Source organism: Arachis hypogaea, chromosome 19 (assembly GCF_003086295.3).
Source record: "Arachis hypogaea cultivar Tifrunner chromosome 19, arahy.Tifrunner.gnm2.J5K5, whole genome shotgun sequence".
NCBI classification, from domain to species: Eukaryota; Viridiplantae; Streptophyta; class Magnoliopsida; order Fabales; family Fabaceae; genus Arachis; species Arachis hypogaea.
This window is the reverse complement of record NC_092054.1, coordinates 125,827,521-125,845,460: the sequence shown is the minus strand read 5'-3', so window position 1 is coordinate 125,845,460 and position 17,940 is coordinate 125,827,521. Positions and strand designations below refer to the sequence as shown.

The window sequence follows — 17,940 nt, the reverse complement described above, 5'->3', positions numbered from 1 at the left end:
TTAGCAAGCTTAGAGTAGATGTTCAAACCTTCAAATAGAAAGAAGGTGAATCCCTCTATGAAGCTTGGGAGAGATATAAGCAACTGACCAAAAAGTGTCCTTCTGACATGCTTTCAGAATGGACCATCCTGGATATATTCTATGATGGTCTGTCTGAATTATCTAAGATGTCATTGGACCATTCTACAGGTGGATCCATTCACCTAAAGAAAATACCTGCAGAAGCTCAGGAACTCATTGACATGGTTGCAAATAACCAGTTCATATACACTTCTGAAAGGAATCCTATGAGTAATGAGACGCCTCAGAGGAAGGGAGTTCTTGAAATTGATACTCTGAATGCCATATTGGCTCAGAATAAATATTGACTCAGCAAGTCAATATGATTTCTCAGAGTCTGAATGGATTGCAAGCTGCATCCAACAGTACTCAAGAGGCATCTTCTGAAGAAGAAGCTTATGATCCTGAGAACCCTGCAATAGCAAAGGTGAATTACATGAGGGAACCCTATGGAAATACCTATAATCCCTCATGGAGAAATCATCCAAATTTCTCATGGAAGGATCAACAAAAGCCTCAACAAGGCTTTAATAATGGTGGAAGAAACAGGTTTAGTAATAGCAAGCCTTTTCCATCATTCACTCAGCAACAGACAGAGAATTCTGAGCAGAATCCATCTAACTTAGCAAATATAGTCTCTGATCTATCTAAGGCCACTTTAAGTTTCATGAATGAAACAAGGTCCTCCATTAGAAATTTGGAGGCACAAGTGGGCCAGCTGAGTAAAAGGGTCACTGAAACTCCTCCTAGTACTCTCCCAAGCAATACAGAAGAGAATCCAAAAAGAGAGTGCAAGGCCATTACCTTACTTGGTGTGGCCGAACCCAGAGAAGAGGAGGAGGACATGAATCCCAGTGAGGAAGACCTCCTGGAATGCTCAGTGACCAATAAGGAGTTTCCCTTTGAGGAACCAAAGAAATCTGAGGCTCATCTAAAAACCATAGAGATTCCATTGAACCTCCTTTTACCATTCATGAGCTCTAATGACTATTCATCTTCTGAAGAAGATGAAGACATTGCTGAAGAGAAAGTTGCTCAATATTTAGGAGCAATCATGAAGCTGAATGCCAAATTATTTGGTAATGAGACTTGGGAGGATGAACCTCCATTGCTCATCAAGGAACTAAATGCCTTGGTTCAGCAAACTCTACCTCAAAAGAAACGGGATCCTGGTAAATTCCTAATTCCCTGTAACATAGGCACCATGACCTTTGAGAAGGCTCTGTGTGACCTGGGGTCAGGAATAAACTTAATGCCACTCTTTGTAATGGAGAAACTTGGGATCTTTGAGGTGCAAGATGCCAAAATCTCTTTAGAGATGGTAGACAACTCAAGAAAACAGGCTTATGGACAAATAGAGGACGTGTTAGTAAAGGTTGAAGGCCTTTACATCCCTGCTAATTTCATAATCCTAGACATTGGGAAGGATGAGGATGAATCCATCATCCTTGGAAGACCCTTCTTAGCCATAGCAAGAGCTGTGATTGATGTGGACAGAGGAGAATTGGTCCTTCAACTGAATGAGGACAACCTTATGTTTAAAACTCAAGGATCTCCTTCTGTAACCATGGAGAGGAAGCATGAAAAGCTTCTCTCACTGCAGAGTCAACCAAAGCCCCACAGTTAAACTCTAAGTTTGGTGTTGGGAGGCTACAACCAAATTCTAAGTTTGGTGTTGAACCCCCACATTCAAACTCTAAGTTTGGTGTTGGGAGGTTCCAACAATGCTCTGAACATCTGTGAGGCTCCATGAGAGCTCACTGTCAAGCTATTGACATTAAAAAAGCGCTTGTTGGGAGGCAACCCAATGTTATTTAATTATATCTATTTTATTTCTATTGTTATTTTATGTTTCTTTAGGTTGATGATCATGTGAAGTCACAAAAACTATTGAAAAATCAAAAACAGAATGAAAAACAGCTTTAAAAATAGCTCACCCTGGAGAAAGAACTTACTGGCGTTTAAACGCCAGTAAGAAGCATCAAACTAGCGTTTAACGCCAGAAAGAAGCATTAAGCTGGCGTTAAACACCAGAAACAAGCACCAGACTGGCGTTTAACACCAGAACAGAGCATAGAAGTAGCGTTAAACGCCAAAAACAGTCTACATTTGGGCGTTTAACGCCAAAAACAAGCAGCAAGCTTTCGTTTAATGCCAGACATGCATGCTAAGGGCGTTTTACACGCCTAATTGGAGCAGGGATGTTAAGTCCTTGACCCCACAAGATCTCCTCAGTATCTGTGGATCCCACAGGATCCCCACATTTTCTTCTCTCCTCTTCACACCTTTTCATAACTCTCTTCCACAAATACCCCTCACCAATCACCTCAGTCACTCTTCCCCATCACCTCTTCACCACTCACATCCATCCTCTCTTCCCCAAAAACCCCACCTACCTCCAAAATTCAAACTCTTTTCCCTCCCAAACCCAACCCTAATGGCCGAACCCTAAACCCCTCCCCACTCCTATATAAACCCCTAATCCCCTCTTCATTTTCACACAACACAACCCTTTCTTCTCCCCCTTAGCCGAATACACCTTCTCCCCCCATCTCCTCCATTTTCTTCCTCTTCTCCTTCTTTCTTTCTTCTTTTGCTCGGGGACGAGCAAACATTTTAAGTTTGGTGTGGTAAAAGCATAGCTTTTTGTTTTTCCATAACCATTAATGGAACCTAAGGCCAGAGAAACCTCAAGAAAGAGGAAAGGGAAGGCAATTGCTTCCACCTCTGAGTCATGGAAGATGGAGAGATTCATCTCAAAGGTCCATCAAGACCACTTCTATAAAGTTGTGGCCAAGAAGAAAGTGATCCCTGAGGTTCCTTTCAAGCTAAAAAAGAATGAGTATCCAGAGATTCGACATGAGATCCGAAGAAGAGGTTGGGAAGTTCTCACCAACCCCATCCAACAAGTCGGGATCTTAATGGTTCAAGAGTTCTATGCAAACGCATGGATCACTAGGAACCATGATCAAAGTGTGAACCCGAATCCAAAGCATTGGCTTACCCTGGTTCGGGGAAAATACTTAGATTTCAGTCCGGAAAATGTAAGGCTGGCATTCAACTTGCCAATGATAGAAGAAAACGCACGCCCCTACACTAGAAGGGTCAACTTTGATCAAAGGTTGGACCAAGTCCTCATGGACATATGTGTGGAAGGAGCTCAATGGAAAGTTGACTCAAGAGGCAAGCCGGTTCAATTGAGAAGACTGGACCTTAAGCCTGTAGCCAGAGGATGGCTGGAGTTTATTCAACGCTCAATCATTCCTACTAGCAACTGGTCTGAAGTTACTATAGACCGGGCCATCATGATCCATAGTATCATGATTGGAGAGGAAGTGGAAGTTCATGAGATTATACCTCAAGAACTCTACAAGGTGGCTGACAAGTCCTCTACTTTGGCAAGGTTAGCCTTTCCTCACCTCATTTGCCACCTCTGTAATTCGGCTAGAATTGACATAGAGGGAGACATCCTCATTGAAGAGGACAAGCCCATCACTAAGAAAAGGATGGAGCAAACAAGAGATCATGGACCTCAACAAGAGCATGAGAAAATTCCTCACCATAAAATCCCTGAGATGCCTCAAGGGATGCACTTCCCTCCACAAAACTATTGGGAGCAAATCAACACTTCCCTAGGAGAATTAAGCTCCAACATGGGACAACTAAGGATGGAGCACCAAGAGCATTCCATCATCGTCCATGAGATTAGAAAAGATCAAAGTGCTATGAGGGAGGAGCAACAAAGACAAAGAAGAGACATAGAGGAGCTCAAGAGCACCATTGGTTCTTCAAGAAGAAGAAGACTTCACCCTCACTAAGGTGGACTCATTCCTTAATCTCCTTGTTCTTATTTTCTATTTTTCGTTTACTATGCTTCATGTTTATTTATGTTTGTGTCTTTACTATATGATCATTAGTATTTAAGTGTCTATATCTTAAAGTTATGAATGTCCTATTAATCCATCACCTCTCTTAAATGAAAAATGTTTTAATTACAAAAGAACAAGAAGTACATGATTTCGAATTCATCCTTGAAACTAGTTTAATTATTTTGTTGTGGTGATAATACTTTTTGTTTTCTGAATGAATGCTTGAACAGTGCATATGTCTTTTGAAATTGTTGTTTATGAATGTTAAATATGTTGGCTCTTGAAAGAATGATGAAAAAGGAGACATATTATTTGATAATCTGAAAAATCATAAAAATGATTCTTGAAGCAAGAAAAAGTAGTGAATACAAAAGCTTACGAAAAAAAAGAGAAAAGAAAAATGGCGAAAAAAAAGAGAAAGAGAAAGAAAAAGCAAGCAGAAAAAGCTAAAAGCTCTTTAAACCAAAAGGCAAGAGCAAAAAGCCAATAACCCTTAAAACCAAAAGGCAAGGGTAATAAAAAGGATCCAAGGCTTTGAGCATCAGTGGATAGGAGGGCCTAAAGGAATAAAATCTTGGCCTAAGAGGCTAAACCAAGTTGTCCCTAACCATGTGCTTGTGGCGTGAAGGTGTCAAGTGAAAACTTGAGACTGAGCGGTTAAAGTCGAGGTCCAAAGCAAAAAAAGAGTGTGCTTAAGAACCCTGGAAACCTCTAATTGGGGACTTTAGCAAATCTGAGTCACAATCTGAAAAGGTTCACCCAGTTATGTGTCTGTGGCATGTATGTATCCGGTGGTAATACTGGAAAATAGAGTGCTTAGGGCCACGGCCAAGACTCATAAAGTAGCTGTGTTCAAGAATCAACATACTGAACTAGGAGAATCAATAACACTATCTGAATTCTAAGTTCCTATAGATGCTAATCATTATGAACTTCAAGGGATAAAGTGAGATGCCGAAACTATTCAAGAGGCAAAAAGCTACTAGTCCCGCTCATCTGATTGGAGCTAAGTTTCATTGATATTTTGGAATTTATAGTATATTCTCTTCTTTTTATCCTATTTGATTTTCAGTTGCTTGGGGACAAGCAACAATTTAAGTTTGGTGTTGTGATCAGCGGATAATTTATACGCTTTTTGGCATTGTTTTTACATAGTTTTCAGTATGATTTAGTTAGTTTTTAGTATATTTTTATTAGTTTTTAAATAAAAATCACATTTCTGGACTTTACTATGAGTTTGTGTATTTTTCTGTGATTTTAGGTATTTTCTGGCTGAAATTGAGGGACTTGAGCAAAAACCAGATTCAGAGGCTGAAGAAGGACTGCAGATGCTGTTGGATTCTGACCTCCCTGCACTCAAAGTAGATTTTCTGGAGCTACAGGAGTCCAAATGGCACGCTCTCAATTTCATTAGAAAGTAGACATCCAGGGCTTTCCAGCAATATATAATAGTCCATACTTTTTCCGAGTTTAGATGACGCAAACTGGCGTTCAACGCCAGCTCTCTGCCTTATTCTGGAGTCAAACGCCAGAAACAGGTTGCAAAGCAGAGTTAAACGCCAGAAACAGTTTACAAACTGGGGTTTAAGGACCTTTACACGTGAAAGCTTCAATTCTCAGCCCAAGCACACACCAAGTGGGCCCGGAAGTGGATTTCTGCATCATTTACTCATTTCTGTAAACCCTAGTAACTAGTTTAGTATAAATAGGACTTTTTACTATTGTATTTTGATCTCTGGACGTTTAGTTCTTAGATCATGGAGGCTGGCCATTCGGCCATGCCTGGACCTTATCACTTATGTATTTCCAACGATAGAGTTTCTACACACCGTAGATTAAGGTGTGGAGCTCTGCTGTTCCTCATGAAGTAATGCAAAGTACTATTATTTTTCTATTCAACTCAAGCCTACTTCTTCTCTAAGATATTCATTCGCACACAAGAACATGATGAATGTGATGATTATGTGACGCTCATTATCATTTTCACTTATGAACGCGTGCCTGACAAACACTTCCGTTCTACATGCAAACAAGCTTGAATGTGTATCTCTTAGCTTTCTGATCATGAGATCAGAGTCTTCGTGGTATAGGCTAGAATTATTGGCGGCCATTCTTGAGATCTGGAAAGTCTAAAACTTTTCTGTGGTATTCTGAGTAGGATCTGGGAAGGGATGGCTGTGACGAGCTTCAAACTCGCGAGTGCTGGGCGTAGTGACAGACGCAAAAGGATTACTGAATCCTATTCCAGTATGATCGAGAACCGACAGATGAATAGCCATGCGGTGACAGCGCATCTTGGACCATTTTCAGTGAGAGGATGGGAAGTAGCCATTGACAACGGTGATGCCCTATACAAAGCTTGCCATAGAAAGGAGTGGGAATGATTGGATGAAGATAGTAGGAAAGCAGAGGTTCAGAAGGAACGAAAGCATCTCTATACGCTTATCTGAAATTCTCACCAATGACTTACATAAGTATCTCTATCCCATTTTACGTTTTATTTATCTTTTAATCATTAAAACTCTATAACCATTTGAATCCGCCTAACTGAGATTTACAAGGTGACCATAGCTTGCTTCAAGCCGACAATCTCCGTGGGATCGACCTTTACTCACGTAAGGTTTATTACTTGGATGACCCAGTGCACTTGCTGGTTAGTTATGCCAAGTTGTGACAAAGTGTGTGAATTACGTTCCGAGCACCAAGTTTTTGGCGCCATTGTTAAGGATCACAATTTTGTGCACCAGAGGCTGTGCTTCTTCTTCTTTAAGCTCCATCTCTTGATCAACCTTTGCAAAGTCTTCAACCATGATATGCCTTGGAAGTTGTACACCCTCCTTAACATCAACATCAAACATCCTGGAAGGAGGCTCTATGACTGGACTTTCCCATAGAGGTTCCGCATCTCCCAAGTCTTCAACCACTTCTTCTTCTGTGATAATTTCAGCTTTCTCCACTTGCTCTAATACACAATCAAACTCCTCCTTGATGTCACTTAGTGTAGAGTTGTCTTTAATGATGGAGCTTCCCTCTTGTTCAACCTTCACTAATTCTTCAACTACTTCATCTTCAAGGGTCTCTCCTACCTCCACCTTTTGGGCCTCCTCTTGCTTCTCTTGAAGTATGTGTGCATAAAACTGATCCATTACATCCCTAAGACGATCTCTTCGCTCTTGTTCCGGGTCAGTAGCATCATTGGGATCATGTTGCTCTTGCATTGATGGATGTGAGTGCTCTTCCATGGATGGTGGTGATGGGATGGAGAGATCATTATGGGTTGAAAAGGAGGTGCACAAGAGATTGAAGCATCTCATCATAGAAAGAGGAAGAGGGGGCAATTGTTTTGGAATTGGAGTGGTTCTATGTATGGTTCATATGGTGGTTGGTATGGTGGATAAGGACTAAGGTCATATGGGGGTGTTTGGTGGTAAGGGTCTTGTGAGTATGGTGGTTCAAAATTATGTTGAGGAGGGGGTTCATAGACGTATGGTGGTGGGGGTTGATAATCAAAAGAGTGCTCACCATAGTCATTATCTTGGTATGCCTCTTGGAATGGCTCTTGGTCATAGTATGTTGGTGGAGGTTGTTGCCAAGAGGGTTGATCAAATTCTTGTGGCTCCTCCCATCTTTGATTCTCCCATCCTTGATGCATATTCTCATTGTAATCTCCTCTTCCTGCAACATAATTTGAACTAAACTCATAGCCAAAGGGGTGAGAATTTATAGCAACAAAAGAAAATAAAAACAAAAGCTAAAAAAAATAAGCAATAAAGTCCTAAAACCAACAAAAACTAACAAGCAAGCAAAAAGTAAATATTTACAATAACCAATAATAAGGCACACGTTTGCAATTTTTCGGCAATGGCGCCATTTTGATGAACAGACTTTTGTATGGTCTAGAATTTCACAAATAAGTTCTCGTTGAAAGTATAGCTTCTAAACCAACAAAGAATCCTTTCATGCAAAAGTTTGGTTGTCACAAGTAACAAATCCCTAATAAAATTGATAACCGAAGTATTTAAACCTCAGGTCATCTCTCAAGAAATTGCAGGGAAGTGTGCTTATAATTGGTTATGGAAAAGTGTGTTTTTGGGGTTTTGGATAAGGAGCAAGAAAAGTAAATGGCAATGAAATTCAAATGATAAAAAGAGGTCTTGGCAAGGGTTGGTGGTCAAGGATCTCTATCCTTATCACTAACCACAACATCAGAATTAGCAAGGATCAATCACATTAAATCATCCTCTAACTAGTAAAGGAAAGTTAAATGGGCTATATCAATCCAAGTCCATAAGTCCTAACTCTCCACCAATTCAATTAGTGAGAACTAAAGTCAACGGCTACCAATCATCAATTACTTGGACATTAGTAACTCAAGAGTTCCCAAGTTACCATCCAAAGCCAAGAACACAAAATTATAAGCTAAAACTCTCCCAAGCATTTCATCAAACACTTGGAGTGCACATAATAAAAACATAGGAAATTAATAAGAGAATATTAGATCTAAACAACCAATAGCAAGGATTCAATAACAACAAATGAAGAAGTAAGCAATAAACATGGAATACCTCAAATTGCATTAAATATAAAATCAAGTCTAACATGATAATTTAAAAACTAAAGTAATCAACAAGGAAGATCAATAAACTAGAATGCTAAGACAAATAAAAGTAGAAGAAAAATCCTAAATCCTAAAACCTAGAGAGAGGAGCCTCTCTTTCTAAAAGCTACATCTAAAACCTAAAATTATGTGAATAAAAAGTGTCTCCTTGATTCCTCCACTCTGTAGCCTCTAATATGTGTTTTCTGGACCGAAAACTGGGTCAAAAACAGCTCAGAAATCGCTGAGGGCAATTTCTGATACGTACAGGTCGCTGGTTTTTTGCAGATGCACACGTCCGCGTGATGCATGCGTGCGCGCCCCCTTAAACGCCAGAAAACTATAGCAAATTATATATCATTTTGAAGCCCAGGATGTTAGCTTTCCAACACAACTAGAACCGCCTCATTTGGACCTCTATAGCTCAAGTTATGATCGATTGAATGCGAAGAGGTCAGGCTTGACAGCTTTGTGATTCCTTCAATTTCCTGTATTCCTTCCTCTTTTGCATGCTTCCTTTCCATCCTCTAAGCCATTCCTATGCTGTAAACCCTGAAAACACTTAACACACATATCACAGCATCGAATGGTAATAAGAGAGGATTAAAGCTATCAAATTTAAGGCCAAAGAAGCATGTTTTCAATCATAGCACAAAATCAGGAAGGAAAATGTACAACTGGCGATTTCTATGAATAAGTTTGAGAATAGTGGATAAAATCTACTCAATTAAGCACAAGATGTATCACGAATTAGTGGTGCATCAGTAATGTAATGTGAAAACTTAGGCTAGTGACCCTAGGATAGGAATTGAATTGTTGATGTGTTGATTGGTTGAGATGGATTGTGTTATTATGAATGTGGTTAGTGATTTTGGAGGTTTTGATGGAATTTTATATGTATGATATGTATGCCTTGGTGTATGTTTAATGGTTAGTGAGATTGAATCGTGGTTGGTACCATATTGATGGTGAAAATGATATTGATTTGTATGTATAGTGGTTGGTTAAATTGAATATTGTTGAAATTGAGGTATGGAATAATGTTGATATGGTATGGTGTTGTTAAATTGAAACATTGAACTTGAGAATGGAGGAAGTTGGTAGGTTGTGGCTTGTATGAGAAAATGAGTATATATGGTTGATGTTGAATTGGTAAGTTTGGGTTAGTTTTAAAAGGATTTGGAAGTTGTATGTTTTGAAATTGGAGGTTTACAAGTTTGTGAAAATTGTGATTTTGGCCCAACTTTGACGGAGTATAACTTGGTCTCTAGACCTTTGATTTATTTCAAACTTATTTAGAAAGAAAATTTGGTCCAAGATGTTTATGCCGTTCAAAGAACGGAGGAAAAATATTTTAAAATGAGGAAGTTATGCTCGATCAAAGATTGGTGTACAAGCTAAAAATTCTGGACTTGGCAGCTTTTTTGAGTTGCTGCATTGTATGCGTATGCATACATTCCATACGTGGATATGCGCTTTTGTTTGGCGCGTTTGCGTATGTGGAAAAGGGACTGCATACGCGAAATAGGCCAAAATGCACACTCATGCGTACGCGTGGGCCACACGTACACGTGATCTGGGGTTTTTGCGTACGCGAATTCCCTCATACATGGTCAGTCATTCCTGTTTGGTGCGCATGCGTACGCGGGAAGGGCAATGCGCACGCGACATGGTCCAAACACGCACTCACGCGTATGCGTGACCCTATTTTCAGCAAATATGAGTTTTGTGTTTTTAAAACCAAATTTCAAACCTCTAAGCCTCTATTTTCATCCTTTTAGCCCTAAATCCTCATAGAATGCCTAGTATTGAGAAGAAGTTAGGGAAGGTGGTAACTTGTGGATGAAGTAAAGGGAGAATTAATGATGAACCATGATTAGTGATGATTGTATGAGTTGTTGACGATGTTGGTGGAAGTGCTGTGTATGATATGAGCCAAATGGTTGTATGTGATCATGAATTATGGCTGGTTGTGGATTATGTTATGAGCCGCATGGCTTTATTAATTCTGAATTATGGCTAATTAGGAATGCATATATGCTTGTTGAATGATAATCTGATTGTTGCACTTCCAAACATCTGAGATACGAGTTTTCCTGGGTGAAAACAGTGGCTAGCCACCACGTATTCCAGTTGAGACTTGATACTCTGCTGACCCTATGTCGTAAGTGTGGCCAGACACTGAAAGTTTTGGATGAGCTCGCCTCTGTAGATAAACACCAGTGTGGGTGTTGTATGATTATGATTATGATTGTGAATTACTCGAGTTGGGGATGGACGACAAAGGGACAGTCCAATGGTTAGCTACCAGGACTTATCGGGTTGGCTTTATAACCGACAGATGAGACTCATCAGCCACTAGAATAGGCATGCATTATATGCATCTATATGTTTGTTTGGTGTGTTTTGTTTGGAATGCCTAATTGACTGCATAACTACTTGCTAATTGTTTATCTGCTGTATATGCTTTCTACCTGTGATTTCTTTGTCTGTAATAAATGTGTTTGTAACAACTGATTCCGGTGACGGTTGGGAGGTTTGGAGGAGTTGGAAGGGGAGTTTTAGATGGACCGAACACCCTTAGCTAGTTGCCTATTACTTTTTCATGGATTAGTTATGTTTATAAGCTTTAGTTATCTGTTGGAAGTTCTAGGATTGCATTTGGCTTTTCCAAGACATTATATGTTAGATATGTGGGCACTGTTACCATACTAAGAACCTCTGGTTCTCACCCATGTGAATTTTGTGGTTTTCAGATGTAGGACATGAGGCTTCTCGCTAAGACATGCTGGAAGCTTCTGATTTAGCAAAGATCCTTATCTCTCGAAGATTTATTTTGGTTATACGTATTACATAGATACTCATTATATCCACTGTTTATATATTTTTTGTATTAACTTCGTCTAGAGGTTATTTTGGAGAAACAGGTTTTATAACTCTGTACTTTGGGTTTCTCTTAGGTTCTCATATATATATATATATATATATATATATATATATATATATATATATATATATATATATATATATATATATATATATATATCCGTGTTAGCTTATTTTTTATCCTGTTTTGCTTACGTTATCGAATTCGTGAATTTTGCGCTTTTCAATTTTAACGATTTTGCTTTACCCTTTTTTTCAAAGGCTCCTAGTTAAAAATCTTTTTTCACTATTACTATATATAAAATTTTACTTTTAGAGGTCGTAATACCTCACCACCTCTGTCTTATGACTTAAGCATAAGGCTCTGTGTGGTAGGGTGTTACACCATCGCATGTGAGGTGCTGTGTGCATTGAAGCATAAAGTCTTTTTAAACGAAGTATAAGCGATAAATAATGCATTCATTTCAAAGGCACTTCTTTACTCTTTTACCTATCTTGTACCTTGGAGAATCACAAAATTTACGTTCCTTTCTTGATATATCATCTTCCTTGTAATATAACATACAACCATTAATGCAACAATCAATTTTTTTACTTTCCATGCCAAGTTTCGATACTAGCTTCTTACTTCATAAAATTGGAGACAAGTAAGTTATTCTTAGGCATCACTTTCTTTATGGATTTAACAAAATCATCAAAAATTTATTGAGATTCATTCCCTTTAACTTTTATACTCAACATTTTAACTGTCATTGATAATTCTAAATGATTACACATCCCTCAAATAATGGGCACTGAGCAGACCGTAATAAATTATAAATTTTTTTAGCTTTTGCATTTAGAGGCTCCTCCATGTGTTCTTCAAATTGACTCATCAACTCTAGTCCAGCAGCATCAACCACCGTAGATTCATATGAACTTATTGGCACACTAACATGTGGAGAAAAATACGTGCCTTCTTGATTATCATGATCTACATTCAAATGCAATGAACTCTCTTCATGTAAATTCTAACACCAATATCTTGGCATGAAACTATTTTTATAAAATCTAGCTCATTCGGAGTTGAAAAAACTTTATTTTTATGCTTGTTACAAGGACATCTAAGTACATTGCCATCAAGTACAAATTGAGGTTGTTTTGTAACTGTATCAATAAGATGTTGAACACCATTAACAAATTTCTGTCGTAATCCTCTTCGGTTTGACAAATTCTTATTATACATCCATTTTCGATGTTCTGAAATTTCTATATCTACACACAAAGCATATTAAAAATTAAATTAGTTAAATTATAATTTTATGAGATAACCAACTATGAGTAGAATCAATTTAATTTTATAAAATTATAATATTATATTTTAATAAATAATAAATCATCTAAAAATTCATAAGGGATAAGTCACGTACATAAAGTTACTGAGATTTGAACAAATTCAAAAAGATACCTTTATAAATGCTCTTATAATAAAAACAAATGTACCACACTTTTCACAGGTAATTTAAGTTCTATAAAAAAAATAAGGTTCTATAAAAAAATATGTATCAATAAAGATGATTAAAAATTTTATATAAATAATAAATAATAAAAAATATATTAAAAAATACAAAAATATATATGAGTGAACATAAAAAAAACTCTAAACAAAAATATTCATACTATGAACAAAAAAAATTGATAAAAAATCAAAACTTAACAAAGAATACTAACAATAATATTAAAAAAATATTTGTTTGTAAAATATAGCCATAAAAAAATTTAAAAACTCTGATGATTATTCACTACAAGAAAAATACCCATTCAGCCACACTTTTTTTAAGCTACATTTGAAAAGCGTAGCCTATTCTACGCTATTCTATGAATAGGCTACGCTTTTCTCCGTGTTGCCTTTTTATAAGAGAAAAAGATACACAATTATGGCATCATTTAAAAAGTGTAGCCATAGGTATTATAGAAATCACTTATAAAGCGTAGCCGTAGGTTGATATCTATGGGTTCACTTTTCGTATCAAAGAGAACGCTTTTAAAGAGTAACTTATTTATTATGTTTTGGGTGCGTTTTAAAAGTGATGCCTAATGTATGTAGGGCAAATTCTAACACTTAGCAAATTTTTTATTTCCCTTTCAGTTCCCTCCAGAAGAACACACGCACAGCCCACTTCGCGCACAACAAACCCTATTTCCTCCAGAAGCTCATCCTTTTGCCATTCTCATCACCTTCACGCATAACCTTCACCTTAGCCAACCCTTTCGCGCACAACACACCCAGTCACCCAGTCACCTAGTCACCCCCACTTAGAAAAAATTTAACCTCACCCAGTCACCCTCACTCATGCGACATACACCATCATCCTCACTCCACACACACACACAGAAAGAGGGAAGAAATCCGAAAGGGGGAGAACGGGAAGAAGAAGAGAAGAGAGGGAAGGTAGGAAAGGACGACGCCGGCTAGGGCTCCGCCACCGTCGCTGTCGAGCGCCAGAGAGAGAGAGAGCGCTCGAGGAAAAGAGAAAACGCGATGGAGGAGAGAAGAAGGGGGTGCTTCGTCGCCACTGAAGCTCCACCGCCACTGCTAGGGCTTGTTGCCATCGCCGTTCTGCCATCGTCGGGCTGCTGTGCTGCCGCCGAGGAGGTCGAAGGGATGTCTCGCCGCCGTCGTGCTCTGTCGCCAAGTCGTTGTCTTGCTGCTCATCACCATCGTCGTATCCTCTGTCACCAGGTAAACATTCTCTGTTCTGTATCCTCCCTTTCTCGCTCATTCTCTAACTCGCTCTCACTTTTCAGTTCGAAGGTGGGTATGGTTTTGATAGTAATGATGAACTGCAACGTCTAATTAAGATAGAGAAAGTATGTATCAATTTTCAATTGGTTTTGTGAATTTTTGGGGGTTTTAGGTTCGAATTTTAGGTTTTCAATTAGTTTAACATCTTAAGGAAAAATTAGTGAAAAGAACAGGTTTCACACTGAAATATTTTGATTTACGTCTTGGTTCATACGCATTCCTTGAACATAGTGGTTGCTTTCAATTTCTTGCTTCAAGCTATATTCCTCTCTGATGCTTTTTTTGGTTATGTTTTCTTTGCTTTGGGTGTTTTACATGGAAATTTGATAACCAATTTAAATTCTCCTTAATCATATAAACTAGGAATTCATCTGAAAACTAAAGAAGCCTGGAACTTCTTCCTGTGATATCTTTGTAGCAATGTAGCCTTACTAATCAGGTGTGAGTTGCAGAAGGATCTAAATGTGGGTGTAGATGACTATTTTTATTCTTATTGTCATTACTAATTAGGTGATCTTTAGTTATTGTGCGATGTGCATGCATGATCATGAATATTTTTTTATTTTTAAACTGACTCATTTTTCTTTCTGCAGAGGCTCTTTAGGTGTTTGCAGTCACACGATTTTGATGTTATTAGTGTCCTTTCTGCTAACATGATGAATCTCATATAGGTAATTAATCTTGCTACAGAAAAAAAGCTTTGAGAATCTTTGTTCCTAGTGAAGTGAGTTTTAGAACTTTTAGCAGATTAGTAGAAGTCTAGAAGACTTGATGTAGTTGGAATACTTTTGGTTTAGACTTTTCTCTATGAAATAAGGTGCTGGGTTTGCAGCATTGTGAATGTTATAAAATATAAAACTATCTTTGAGGAGCATTTTCACTACTAAGGTATGACTTGATTACTAGAAGAGTTGATACAGTTCAAATATGTCTAGTTTGATTGGACCAGAATTTTTTTATATGTGTGTTTAGAGCAGGGATGATCTTATTGTTGTTGATTCTTTTATTGTTGGTAGTACTGTCTTTTAAGTTGTGGAACAGGAAGAAAATGGTCATTTATTTACGTTTTCCTGGATGGAGAATGGAAGGAGAGGGTTTTTCAAGTATTTGTGGGAGAAGATTTTGTTTGTTTGGGAATGGAAAATTTTGTTCTTCTGAAACTTCTATCTAGTGTCTATGCTTCATTTGTTTTCATATCTCACTGCTAGTTGGTTATGCTGAGCAAAGATGTTACAGGCCTTAGCTTTATGTTATTATCATCTCTAGTTTTCTTTTCTTGCTAATTCTTAAAAAACTGCTCTGCTTCATTAGTGCTTTTGATCACTCTTGCTGGTTTCATTAGTGAATTTAGTTTATTATGCATATTATTTTTTATTATAAGGCATATTATTAGTGCTTCTGATCACTCTTACTTATTTAATTTTTATTAGTGCTTCTGATCACTTTTGATTCCCAATTGATGATTCCATGTTGATTTTATCAGAGGAAATATGAATTCAGAGGAAGCTGCACAAATTCTTAGAAGAACTACAAGGTCTTTAGCTTCATCTTCTGCACAAATGCTTCATCTTTAGTTAAGTTTTGTTTGCTTTCTATTTCTTTTTGGTCTTTAGTTTCATCCTATATTATTATTAGTTAACTGGTTTCAATTTCGTTCCTTGCGTTTGAATTTCTTCTCCAAAATCCCTTGTTGAATCAAGGATAAGAGCATGTTAGCTGGTTTGGAATCACTTTTATAATAAATTAGAAATTTACATTTTATATCCTAGTCAAAATTTTCAATCTCAGCATTTAAATCCAATCGTTATGGTGCTACATACTACATTATCTTGGATCAAAGGGTTTACAACTACTTGTGGTATAGATGAACAACAGTGAAGATGAAGAAACCTGCCATCTGCATCACAATCAAATAGTTACCATTACATTAGGTGCCAACTAGTCAAAATTGGCAAATTTATAGCAATGTATGAGAATGAGAGGAAGATACTTTCCATTGAAAATGCTGCTCCGTAATAGGGATATGCTGCTGGTATGAATCTCTCATATTCATTGTGTCTGAAGGGACGGACAGGGATCTACGTACAAAGTTCAAAGGCATTCGAGATCTTTGTGGTGAGCTTCATGTTCCTAAAATTCTAAGTTAGGGCAGCATAAATAGTTTCAAATCTTTGTGGTGCTTGTTCTGAAGTCATAGCCAAGTTCTCTGTTAAACCAATGTAACCATTTTGAATGTTGCATCTGGACGTTAAGGGAACAACATTTTTAATTACTTAGAATGGTTAAAATTAAATTTTAATGTTTTTTTAGGATCCGGATTTGTTTATCTCAGCTGTACGCCGAAGACATCACTACTCCTGATGATAAACAAGAGCTTGATGAGGCTTTACAGCAGGAGGTAAGTTGGTAATTCAGTTTTCGCACCTTTAGATATGAAATTACAATTTTCGCACTTAAAAGTAAATTGGTAATTCATATGCTACCTGATTGACTATTCTTAGATTTTATTTACTATTTCATATGGATATCTCATGTATTGTTTGGATTCCACCTTTGAAATCAGTAGAGAGATGACAGATCACAGGGAACAAAGTCATGTAAAAGTTTAAGAGAATCAGTTTCTATAGTTGAATCACCAATAAATTTTTATTATCGTAATCTTTCTTGCTTTTTCTTTTTAAACAATTTCTGCTTTTAATAGGTGGATGTTCGAAAGGATCTGATAAGAAATTTTGCAAACACGATTGATCTTGATCAGCTAGATATTTGATGGTGCAACTTATTGTGAAGCTGAATGTTTTCCTCAGTAACCATAACACACAGATATTTTCATATATGCCATGGAATGCAGAGAAGCAAGCAAGGCCTCCATTTTTGTTGATGACATTTGGTTATGAAAGAACCACTGTTGTGCACAAGGGAAATGGTCATTTGTAATGGAGGAATTTGATTTATACCAAAATGACTTCTTTTTTTTCATTTTTTTTACATTGGAATGTAAATTTTCTTTTTGTTTAAATGTTTTCAGGTTTTCTATCTTACAACAACCTGTAAACTTTAGAAGCTGTAGGCTAAAGATGGTACATACAGATTGTAGATAACAGTGATGTTGTATACAAGATATGCATTATTTTCTGTGGCAACTATTTCCTGTTTTTCTGATTACTTTATAAAAGTTTTTCAATTATGAAAAAATATTTTTCCCGGTAAAAAAAAAAAGTAGGTTTTTTGGATGGAGAAATATTTTTATTTTATAATATTTCACTAATTAATTAAAAATATAGGATTATATAGTTATATTATTAAATATTAGGTTTTAATATATATATATATATACAGAAAATAAAAAAAAATAATGAGGGACCTAAGGCTACACTTATATACAGTAGCTATAGTATAACAAAAAAAAAAAGAGGAACCTAAGGCTACGCTTATAAAAAGTAGCTATGGTATACAATGTGGCTATGCTTTACAAGTGATGCAGTAGCGTTGAAAAGCGTAGCCTATTCTGGAAGAATGAAAGCTGAAAAGCGTAGCCTTTGGTCCTGGACAGCATCACTTGAAAAGCGTAGCCTATTCCCAAACGCCAAAAGCGTAGCCCTTGGTGCAGAAAAGCGTAGCCTTTGAGAATAGGCAACGGCCGAATAAGAATCACCCCAAAAAGCGTAGCCGTAGCCCAAAAAGCGTAGCCGTAGCCTAAGGCATCATTTTTTTTCACTTTTGGCTACACTTTTCAAGTGTAC

At 37.4% G+C, this 17,940-nt stretch overlaps 1 long non-coding RNA gene and 1 other non-coding gene across 2 annotated transcripts; one reads left to right on the top strand and one right to left on the bottom strand.

Moving 5' to 3' along the window:
- Positions 1–5: 5 nt before the first annotated feature.
- LOC112781195 (small nucleolar RNA R71) lies at positions 6–113 on the bottom strand. The gene has a single exon (XR_003191987.1). It is a non-coding gene; the product is annotated as a small nucleolar RNA R71 (small nucleolar RNA).
- A 16,371-nt stretch (positions 114–16,484) lies between these two features.
- On the top strand, positions 16,485–17,343 carry LOC140182450 (uncharacterized). Its single transcript, XR_011877992.1, has 2 exons — positions 16,485–16,595; positions 16,899–17,343. It is a non-coding gene; the product is annotated as an uncharacterized lncRNA (long non-coding RNA).
- Positions 17,344–17,940: the final 597 nt, after the last annotated feature.